Consider the following 11292-nt stretch of genomic DNA (forward strand, 5'->3'; position numbering starts at 1 on the left):
CCCCCGACGCTTGAAAAAGCAGAAAGGGTCTGGGGTGTGAGGCTCGGGCTGCCTCCTACCGCGGCGCCAGCCCCTGGCATCCGTCCTCTGTCTCCCCCCGTCCACACCTGGTCCGGAGAATCTCGCTACCCCCTTGTCCCCTCTGTGCTGGGCGGCTAGGGTTTGGGATGCTCTCTCCTCGGGGGCTGTAAGGTCCCCGCCTGCGGGAGACCTTGGAGCCTGGGAGCATGCTCCCCAACCTGTCTGCAGTAGAAGACTCCTGTTTAGATTCTTTATTCCCTTTTTATTCTTCCAGTATGTGGAAACAAGTGAAGACCAACCACATGAAAAATGCAAAGGCCATTTATTCAGAACTTGCTATGCAGGAGAGCCACCATCCGTCGAGTTTTGGCAGAAAAATCAAAGGCAGAGGAGTGGGAACGGTTGATAGAGGAAAAAGGCAGTGCTTCAGGCGTGCCCTCGTTGAAGGCTATTGGCATGGGAAAGCTGTAGGGAGACTAATTAGAAGTGGGGCATCCTGTGTGATCCTAGCCATGTGTGGCTTTCTCTGGTTGATCCTAAGTTGGGACAAAAATTAGGGAAGCTTGTCAGTTATCAATCAAGTCCTGGCCATTCGGGGCCAATTGTTACGGTCGTTTATTGTGTAACTTCCTGGGTTGTTTCTAAAGCTAGCCATCTGGCTTCCTGCAAGTCTGACTTAAAACAGGCAGGCTTCCTAGGCTGATTTATTATAGATAAGGAAGGCATTGGTTTTCTATTGAGGTTGCTGCGGGGTGTGGGTCAGAGTTCTATTTGTATATATGGTTGGACCACTGTATATTCAGATTAAACACTTAGTAAATTATGAAAAATGAAGTTTAAAAACAAGATATACTAAATACAAGCCCCAATCTATTAGATTGAGCAGACATAAAACTACTCTGTAAAATGGCTAGTAAAGTTTACAAACATTTTCAAATTCTCTGCTTACCTTGCCACAGACCAGCACTGGGGGTCCTGGGGACATCCCCTGTGAGCAGCACTGCCTGGGTGGGTTTTTAAACCAGCACAGCTTGAGAGGAACCCCCTGGAGAAAAGTCATTTCAGCAATGGATGCTGCCTCCTTAAAAACCCGAACGTGTACAGAACAGACCACACAAAGGCCAAGCTCTAGAGGGAAACTTTGGAGTCAGTGGTACAGAAGTCAGTTCAGTTACAGTGTCAGGAAGTTTGGGGTGTAATAGCTAGATAGAACTTGAAGAGAAGCTAATGGTGGTTGAACTCAAACACTTATGGACCTCCCAACCACCCTATCGTCACCATCTTTAGTTCCTCAGAACTGGGGTACTAAGCCTTGTTTAGGCAATGTTTCTTCGCATTGGGAGGGATTCTTCAAGTTATAGCTTTCAAGAGTTCCATTTGCTTCATTTACTTCATTTAAAACTTGGTCCAGTCACTAATGTTTACAATTTCCTTTTTAAAAAATATTTGAAATAGAGGGACCGCCTGGTTGGCTCGGTCGTTAGGTGTCTGCCTTCGGCTCAGGTCATGATCCCAGGGTCCTGGGTTCGAGCCCCGCATCGGGCTCCCTGTTCAGCAGGAAGCCTGCTTCTCCCTCTCCCACTCCCCCTGCTTGTGTTCCCTCTCTCTGTCAAGATAAATAAATAAAAAATAAAAATAAAAATATTTGAAATAGAACTAATCACGGTGACAATACCACAGGTATTGGAAGGCTTAAATGAGAAAGTGTGTAAACTGCTTGGCACAGTGCTATGGCACAGTGAGGTTATATGTGAATCAGTTGCCAATAGCTTAAGGCTTCCTCAGAGTAAAACCCAAAATCTCTTTGTTATGTGCATTCTTACCTCAACCTCACCTACTATCAGGGACCCTCTTGTCTTAGGACCTTCTCATGTTTATTCTCTCTGCCTGAAAGGCTGTTTCCCCAGATAGCCACAAGACCTGTTCCCTCCCCTTAATTTTGGTCATGTGTTTCCTCCCCTAACCACCCTACTGAAAATTGCAAACTCGTTGCCTGAGTCCCAATCTCCTCCCACACTCTACTTCTCCTTTCTTCCGCAGCACTGGTCTCCTCACACACCAATCCACATCTTTTCATTGTTACTGAGTCTTCCTCCCACCAGAATGTCAGTTCCACAAGGTCAGGAGCCTTTGCTTTGTTGCATCCCCAGTTGATGGGTTAGTACTTGACATAGTAAGTGCTCAATTCAGACTTGCTGAGTGAAGGAAAAGAGATCCCACACACTGTGATCGGACAGCCATTCTTTCCTTCTTAACATTGTACGTTTGGGCTGTGAGGTGTCAGAAGGCATTTTTAGTCATCAGACGCCTGCCACAACACAGAACATAGAGTGCAGGAGGCAAGTGTGATGTTGTGATTCAGAAGAAATACATATTTGGTCTTCATCCCTGTTTCTGGCTCACAGCTCCTAAAACCCTTGAAATGTCCTAGGTGTTGAGAGTGATAAAGATATCTTGTGCTTTGTTAAGGAGGTGACTTTTGGACTACACCTGAGGATGGGGACTGGTTGCCTGAAGAACCAACCAAGTCATTAAAGGGTTGGAACTTTTGGTCCTGACCCCCTGACCTCCAGGAAGATGAGAGAGGCTGGAGGTGTAATCCGTCCTCAGTGGCCAATGATTTACTTAATCGTGCCGGTATAATGAGGCCTCCTTTAAAACCTCTAAGAGGAAGGGGTTAACCGGCAATAAAATTTTCATGGAATTTAATTGAAATATGAATTTTATTTTTTTTTAAAGATTTTATTTATTTGAGAGAGAGACACAGAGATAGAGAGAGAGCACGAGCAGGGAGAAGAGGGAGAAGCCAACTTCCCGCTGAGCAGAGAGCCCGACCGAAGTGGGGCTTGATCCCAGGACTCTGGGATCATGACCTGAGCCAAAGGCAGACACTTAACCAACTGAGCCACCCAGGCACCCCTGAAATACGAATTTTAAGTCACAGATGCCCTTCATTTTGAATGTGTACCTTGCTGCCCATTTATGGCCAGCATCACTCCTTACTGCCTTGTAACCTGACTGCCCTCTGGTGGTTAACTATTCTTACTAAATTACAGGAATAATTGTACTGCAAGTCAATCGAATCTCAAGGTTGAAAGGGATTCAAAGTCAGCCAGTCCCATTAAATGTGGTGCAAAGAGCTAGACTTCAGGGTATGAAGACAGAAGAATATGTATGGGAATGCCATCATAGCTTTCAAATTTTAACTTCACTTTCGGCGGGAGAGTAGTTACCAAATACATCAACCTCAACACCTTCCCCTCTTTTTTCAAGTAATAAAGAAATGGAGACCCAGTGAGGTTACGGTTCTAAGGCAACTGTCTTCATTTTGAGTAGCGATCAAAATTAACATACTAAAAATCCATTACAGCATGATTGGTGACTATATAAATTCGGGTAATTGATGTATCAGATCATATCTCTAAAACATTTGAAGAGAAACAAATCTGGATGTTTCTGGAGGTTCATTTTTCTCCTTCATATTGGTCATTTGGCAGAGAAGTGGCTCAGCCGACCTGAGCTGGCTCAATCAAATAAGCAGGTACCAGATGTGGGATTCTGGAGTCTCCCCTTTTCTGACCAATCATAGCAGTTCTATACTTCAACCCACTCTGACCCATCACTGTAAAAGATATGTAAAAAATTAAGGACAGAGGGGCCCTCTTGATTGGAAAGTTGGCCACAGTGTATAGAGACCCTCTATGCCTGGCCTGAGCTCTGGGATAATTAGATTTCAGGGATCCCATGCACTTGACTACTTTCTACTAGTAAGTTTTTTCTCTAATGAACCCTATTTTATACCTGCATAATTTGACAGTACTGGTGTTTTCATGACCCTTTTTCATGATGCATAACAGTATATGGATGTGTCCTCTTAGAGGAGACATTAGTTAACCTGTCAAAACTGGGAGCATATGTGTTATGTAGATGTGATTACAGACTTCAGTACTGTCCCTATGGTTTAGACCCATAGGTTGCGTAATGCTTAAGGAGTCATTCAGTAAATAATAAATCCATTAACCACTGATAATTATTTGGCCTTGGCTCTGTCTGATATTTTCCATAAATCTTTGACCCTTCTAGTGTCAAGATGGCATGGAACGTCAGCAAGGTTAAAATGAAAACTTCATTCTCAGTGAAACTAGAAAAAAAATACATAAAATAAGTGAAGAAATTTCCAAAGCAGTGGAGATTAAGCAGGGCTCATGTAAGAGAAAGAATCTGTGAGTTCTGGGTCAGTTTCAGTTGATTGATTTCTTCTTCTTATAATGGGTAATGTTTTCTTCTTTCTTTGCATGCCTGGTATGGATGCCAGACTCTCACCTTTTTGGGGGCTGAATGTAATTGTATCCCCTAAATATTCTTGTGCTTTGTTCTAGAATGCAGTTCTGTTATTTGGAAACACTTTGATGCTTTTGGGTTTTGCTTTCAGGATTTGCTAGGTGGGCCCAGAGGCGTGTTTTATCCTGGGGCTAATTATTTCCCACTTTTTTTTTTAATTTTTTATTATGTTCAATTAGCCAACATGTAGTAGCACATCATTAGTTTTTGATGTAGTGTTCAAGGATTCATTAATTGCATTTTACACCCAGTGCTCACCACTTCTCACTTCTGAGTCTCTACCTGATGCTCCATGAATTATGCGGCTTCCCAGTCTGGCTGGTGGGAAAAGGCACTAATTCTCCCCAACCCAGTGTATACCGTCCTCTCTAATTCTTTTGGATGATTCTTTCCCAGGGCTTAGGTCGTCCCCTTTCATGCCTGCAGTGATCAGCACTCTCCTGGAAACTTGAAGGGGATCCTGGGTGGATCTCTGGAGCTTGCTGTCTTCGGTGCTTTCTTTTCCAATACTCTGACCTGTCAACTCGAGCCACCTTGCTTTCCCCAGTCTCTCAGCCCTGTATCCCCAAATCAAAGAGTCCACCAGGCTCTACCTGGGCTCCCCCTCACTGCGCCACAGCTTGGAAACTCTCTCAAGGCAGTAAGCTGGGGTAATATCATAGGTCATACCTCATTTGTTTACCCCCTTTTGTGGAATCACTGTCCCTTGTTGCCTGATACCCAAGATCTTGAAAACTACTGTTTCCTATATTTTGTCCAGTTTTTTGTTGTTGTTTCAAGTGAGAGATGCATCTGTTCTTGTTATGCTGCATCTTGATTAAAAGCAGACGTCCAGGGGCTCCTGGGTGGCTCAGTCGCTTAAGCATCCGACCCATGATCTCAGCTCAGGTCTTGATCTCAGGGTCATGAGTTCAAGCCCCACATTGGGCTCCATGCTGGGTGTGGAGCTTACACGAAAAAATAGAAAAAAAATTAAAAAGCAGAGGTCCAATAATTATTTTTAATGTTATCATTTTCTTTATTAATTCCACACATTTCAACAAAACATTTGGTCAGAAAAAAAAAATGATAAGAAGAAATTTACCCAAGTAACAACACATTTCATAAGGGAAACCGGAGTGGTAAGTAAGAAATGCCATAGAAGTTGCAGCGGTGCTTCCTGGAATGGAAAGAGAAGACACTGTGGAAGGAAGAGCATTTGAGATGAGGAGTAAAGACTTGGTAGAGAAAGGGTTATTTTTGACAGGAAAGATACGGCATCCACCGAACCACAAAGGAAATGATGAGGTGTATTTGGAGAATGGGAGTCAGCCTGTGGCCGCTGTGTGGGTGTCACGAGAGATAAAGCTGGAGAGAAGTAAGGTCAGATGTGGAAGGCCGAAGGAACTTGGACCAAGAACCCTCAGGGAAGCGGAGACTCAGATCAGAGGGAAGCCTTAGAACAGTGGATCTCAAAGACCTGCGAAGGGGAGGCACCTGGAGGCAAGAGGGCCTCTCTGGAGGCGCTAAAAGCCATTGCAGAGGGAGGGAGAGATGGGTTTGGACAGCTGAGCGGATACGAGAAGTCATAGCTAACTTGGGACTCAAATCGGGACATTTGGGAACTGGTGGCATGAAAAACCAACATGACGAAGTCAGCAAGGAGCAGGTTTGAGAACTGGCCCTGTTCAATCATGAGCTAGCTAAGCGGGAGATAACCAGGATCAGCATTTGATGACAATGTCCAGGTGCAGTTATAGATGGTACACCCACGAAACAGTGCAGAGCTAGGAAGTTACAGGCACTTTAAAATGAATTCTTGGGTAGTCAATCAAATCCTGAACAAAGTACCTATTGATAATTCCCTCCACGTGGGGTTAGATGTTGCCCCGGTTTCCAGCCGTAGAAACTTCGCTTGGTATAATTCTCAACAACAGCAGCAGAGGGCAGCAAGTGTAGGTGGTTGGGATATTCCTCACAAGGTGCTCAGAGGAGTTGGGATTCTGCCTTCACCAATAGAAGGTGTTTCCAGCTGCGGAGGAAGAGAAGGCTGCCCCAGTTTGCCAGGTAAGCCACAGATCCATCCTCTTACAGATGGAAATGCTGAGCAAGGCAATAGGGACCTCTTTATTCCCTCAAGTGAAAAGAATAACAGCTAAATTTATTGAGTGCCTACTATTTTAAGAGCTATGTGTACAGGATGCCATTTAATTATCTTAACAGCCTGAAGAAGTTGGTATTATTATTACCATCTACATTTTATAGGAAATGAGTTCAAGTGGATACAACTTATAAATGATTGATATCTGGTTCCAGAGTCCACATACTTAAACATTACATTGTCTTAACTCTCCAGGAAGCGGTATTGTTGGGGGGGGGGGGGTTCTGTGTGTCTGTCTCTGTGTGTGTGTGTGTGTGTGTGTGTGTGTGTGTGTGTCTGTGTCTGTCTGTGTCTGTGTCTGTGTCTGTGTATGCTTCTTGGTGCATAGAGAGTCTTTGTTAGTTTGTCTACATTTAGGGTTGATGGATACCTTGTAGGTTTTTTCATCTTTTCTTTTAAACCAAGACACTATAAGGCAGAAACAAGATACTTCAGTTTGTGGCAGAAGAGCCACTTAAAATGTGGTCTCCTGACTAGTGCTGGTCCCTGAACTGTTTGCTATGGGTCTGCAATAAGGTAAGTACAGAAATTCAGAGCAAGAATTTAGGCACTCTTGTAGCAACTTGGCAGAAATTTTACGCCTGTTGAATCTAATAATAAAAATTGGGGGCTCGTATTTCTTATGATTTTATTTCATTTTTCTTGTAATTCATATTTATTATTTTTGAGAAAAGTTAAGTCCACAACAGATTGGAATTTTTATTTTTAGAAAGCTGCTTCTAGGGCACCTGGGTGGCTCAGTCATCAGTTAAGCATCTGACTCTTGATTTCGGCTCAGGTCATGATCTCAGGGTTGTGAGATGGAGTGAGCCCTACATTGGGCTCTGTGCTGGATGTGGAACCTGCTTGAGATTCTCTCTCTCCTTCTCCCTCTGCCCTTCCCCACCCCAAAAAATAAAAATTAAAAAAAGCTGGTTCTTCACCACAAGATTGCTTGACAGCACCGCAGTAGAGTTTATAGCACAGACAGAAAAGTCTAGAGGGTCTTAGATAGGTTCCTTTTACAGGGGAAATGAGCAGCCAGCACAGGTATTAAAACATGGAGGCACCACTCCTCTAAATCCCCCAATAGTTCCACTGATGGTCATGATTAAAATAGAGTGAAGGGAGGGCACCTGGGTGGCTCAGTCGGTCGGGCATCTGCCTTCGGCTCAGGTCACGATCATAGGGTCCTGGGATCGAGCCCCACATCGGGCCCCCTGCTCAGCAGGGAGCCTGCTTCTCCCTCTCCTTCTGCCCCTCCCCTTGCTCATGCTTGCGTACTCTCTCATTTTCTCTCTCTCTCATCTCTCTCTGAAATAAATTTAAAAAAAGAGTGAAGGGGGAGAAAGTTGAAGGGGAGGAAGAAAAGGAATAGAGAGAGAAAGCAGAAGGAAAAATCTTGATATAGCTTCAAGAACAGGATCCTCTTCCCTTCTTGGCCAAATCACTGCAATGAGAACAGGAAAAGCACATTATGAAGAAACAGATGGAGTATGAAATAATTTTTTAAAACCCTGTTCCTAGGTAGTGCCGAAGCACATACATTTGATACAGCAAAGGATTCTGAGAGCCATGTAACCAACCAGGCTTCCACCTTGATTCATTCCTAGTCACTTACCTTAAAAACAAACAAACTGATTTTCAGTTGAAAGAGGAGCCCTTGGCCTCCCTCCAGCTTTGGCGTCAAAAAGTTGCGATTTAGGAATGCAGAAGAAAAAGTTTAGAAGTGCCATTTCTCAGAGAAAAACAAAAATCAATCAAAAAGAGAACTTGCCAAGGCATAAGTAAAATTTAAAACTAGGAGTGGAGTTTGTGAGGGTAAAGGAGGAAAAAAATGAACCGTTCTTGGTTCAGTGGCAAGTGTTTTCCTTCTCTGAGGAAATAAAGGGGGAGATGCTTAGCAATGTCTTGATTCCGGAGTACCAGCTTAGCAGCTCACAAACAGAGTAGACATCCACCTGTGTTATATGATTTGCCAGGAAGTGTTTCCCAGCCCCCGCCAAATCTTCCCTCCCCTGCTGCCACTCTAAGTTTTTTTCAGATTTTTTTTTTAATTAATGTCTGCACCCATCATAGGGCTTGAACTCACAAGAGTTCCAATTCAAGAGTCACTCGCTCCTCCCACAAAGCCAGGCAAGTGATCCCTGCTCTGCATTTAAATGCCATTCTTTGACTTAAGATTCTGCCTATTATTAGAATGCCAGGAGCCCTGGAAGGATCAATACATGCAACCATATTGATCATTTGTATCTGGGTATGTTGAGTTTATCAGACCCATCCAGAGAGTGGGATTTGAAAGAAGAGCTAGATGGGGTCTGGGGGTGTTGCAAACATTCATTCTTCTTTAGCAAACACTTTAAGTCACCACTATGCACCAAGCACTAGGAACACATGTCCCTACCCTCAAGGAGCTTACCGTCTCCTGAAAGAGACACAAATCAATCCAGAGAATCACACAGATATGGGATGCTTTAATGCATACACGAGGTGGTATAGAAGTGTCAGAGGAGAATGCCCTCACCCTGGGACGGAGGGGCAGGGCAGTGACAGCAGTAGTCAGAGAGGTTAATGGGGAGGTGGTTGGATCATACTGGTGACTGAGAATTTGGGTCTTTGAGTGCAGTGGGGAGATGTCAGCAGAGGAGTGACATGATCTGACTCACATTTTATTAAAAACAACAACAACCAGGGGCGCCTGGGTGGCTCAGTCGGTTAAGCGTCTGCCTTTGGCTCAGCTCATGCTCCTGGAGTTCTGGGATCGAGCCCCGGATTCGGATTCGGGCTCCCTGCTCAGTGGGGAGTCTTCTTCTCCCTCTGCCCCTCCCCCACTCATACTCGCGGTGCACGCTCTCTTTCTCTCGCTCGCTCAAATAAATGAAATCTTAAAAAAACACACACACATTTGCTACTACGTTGAGAATAGACTTCAGAGGCGCATATGGGTAAAAACAGGGATACCTGTTGAGAGCCACTGCATAAATTCAAGCAAAGGATTGTATGAACCCTGCGTTTGGCTTCCATAAATTTGATGTTTTAACGTCTTCCCTACATGTATGTGGCAGACACACCTCATTCTGGACAACCTGCGCAATGAGCCTGGACAGGCAACTTAATTTCTGTTTTACCTATAAAGAGTGACCTTGATAATTATTGTACTTATACCTATAAAGCTGTCGTGAGGATCAAATGAATTAAACTAAACAGAATATTTGGAAGAGTAGCTGATGCACGTAAATAAATGGTGAGCATATATAATATTAGTCAATGTTTTTAATGTTCCTTTCCCCTCACTTTCCTTTTTTTAAATTGTCTTATTTGGATTAAGGAAAGGAGGATATGTCCATTTTCAGATACGATAGTTGAAGTTGGGTCTTTAGAAAGTGACCTAAATCAAAAGTCAAGTGTAGCAGGAGATGAGACTTGGAAGTTAGTTCTAGGTGGGTCAGCATGGAGAAACCTCCTGTAGGGATGTCACAGGGCCATCAGAAACAAGACTGAATTTCTCAGCCTTGCCCACAGGTAGGTGTGGCCATGAGACTAAGTCCTGGGCCAAAGGAGGTGACAGGGACAGTAAGTGTGAAACTTTGGGTCATGTCCTTAAAGAGAAGGGACATGTTCCCCTATTTCCTTTTTTCTGCTGGCTGGAATGCAGACACAGGGGTGACCCATCTAGAAGCATCCAGACAAAATCAATTTCCTAGGAAAGACAGAGCAACCAGATAAAGAAGCCAGAGCCCTGACAACTTAGCAGAGAACACCCACCACTCCAGCTTTAGATGTTCCTAGAGAGAAAAATACGCTTATCTTGCTTAAGTCTCTATTGTTTTCGACTCTGTTCTATGCAACCAAACTTGTATTCAAATGAATACAGACTTCCAGAAAAATATGCCCTCAAGACCACTGCTTTGAATTGCCATAAAACCAATTAGGGGCTGCCTAGGTGGCTCAGTTAGTTAAGCCATAGACTCTTTTTTTTTTTTTTAAAGATTTTATTTATTTGACAGAGAGAGACAGCGAGAGCAGGAACACAAGCAGGGGGAGTGGGAGAGGGAGAAGCAGGCTTCCCGCTGAGCGGGGAGCCCGATGTGGGACTCGATCCCAGGACCCCGGGATCATGACCTGAGCCGAAGGCAGACGTTTAACGACTGAGCCACCCAGGCGCCCTAAGCCATAGACTCTTGATCTCGACTCAGGTCATGGTCTCGGGGTCCTGAGATCAAGGTCTGAGTCAGTCTTCTCGCTTAACAGGGAGTCTGCTTGAGATTCTCTCTCTCTCACTCTCCTCTGTTCTTCCCCCACCGCTTCTCTCTCTAAAATAAATAAATCTTTAAAAAAAAATCAATTAGAACAGAGATATGAACATACATAAAGGTGCCACCTTCACATCTGTAAGAAAGTACAGCCGCAGGGAGGGGACTGGATGGAGCTGTTTGTCAGCTAAGAGAAATAGGCTTTGCAAGGTCCACCCCCTTCCCCCAATCCTGAGTGCTTTTAGCCACGGCATCCTGTTAGGTGATTCTGAACCTAGTCCTCTCTCCATCTCCATGAAGCCTTTCCTCTCTTCAATATTCCACCCTGATCCAAGCCATTTGGCCATCACCCCACCACCAAAATGCCTGAAATGCCATCTAATCTCTCAGCTCTTACACTTGACCCAGTTTCCCTAAATTTCAAATCAGAGGCAACTCAACTCTGGTCTCTCAAAGGACTCTCTCAACACACCCCTTCTCCATGTCCTTACACTCTCCCAGACTGGATTCTCCTGATGTGTGGTTCCCAGGAGGACCCTAAAACCATTTCCTGAGCCC

The sequence above is a fragment of the Zalophus californianus genome, chromosome 7 (genome assembly GCF_009762305.2).
Source record: "Zalophus californianus isolate mZalCal1 chromosome 7, mZalCal1.pri.v2, whole genome shotgun sequence".
NCBI lineage: Eukaryota > Metazoa > Chordata > Mammalia > Carnivora > Otariidae > Zalophus > Zalophus californianus.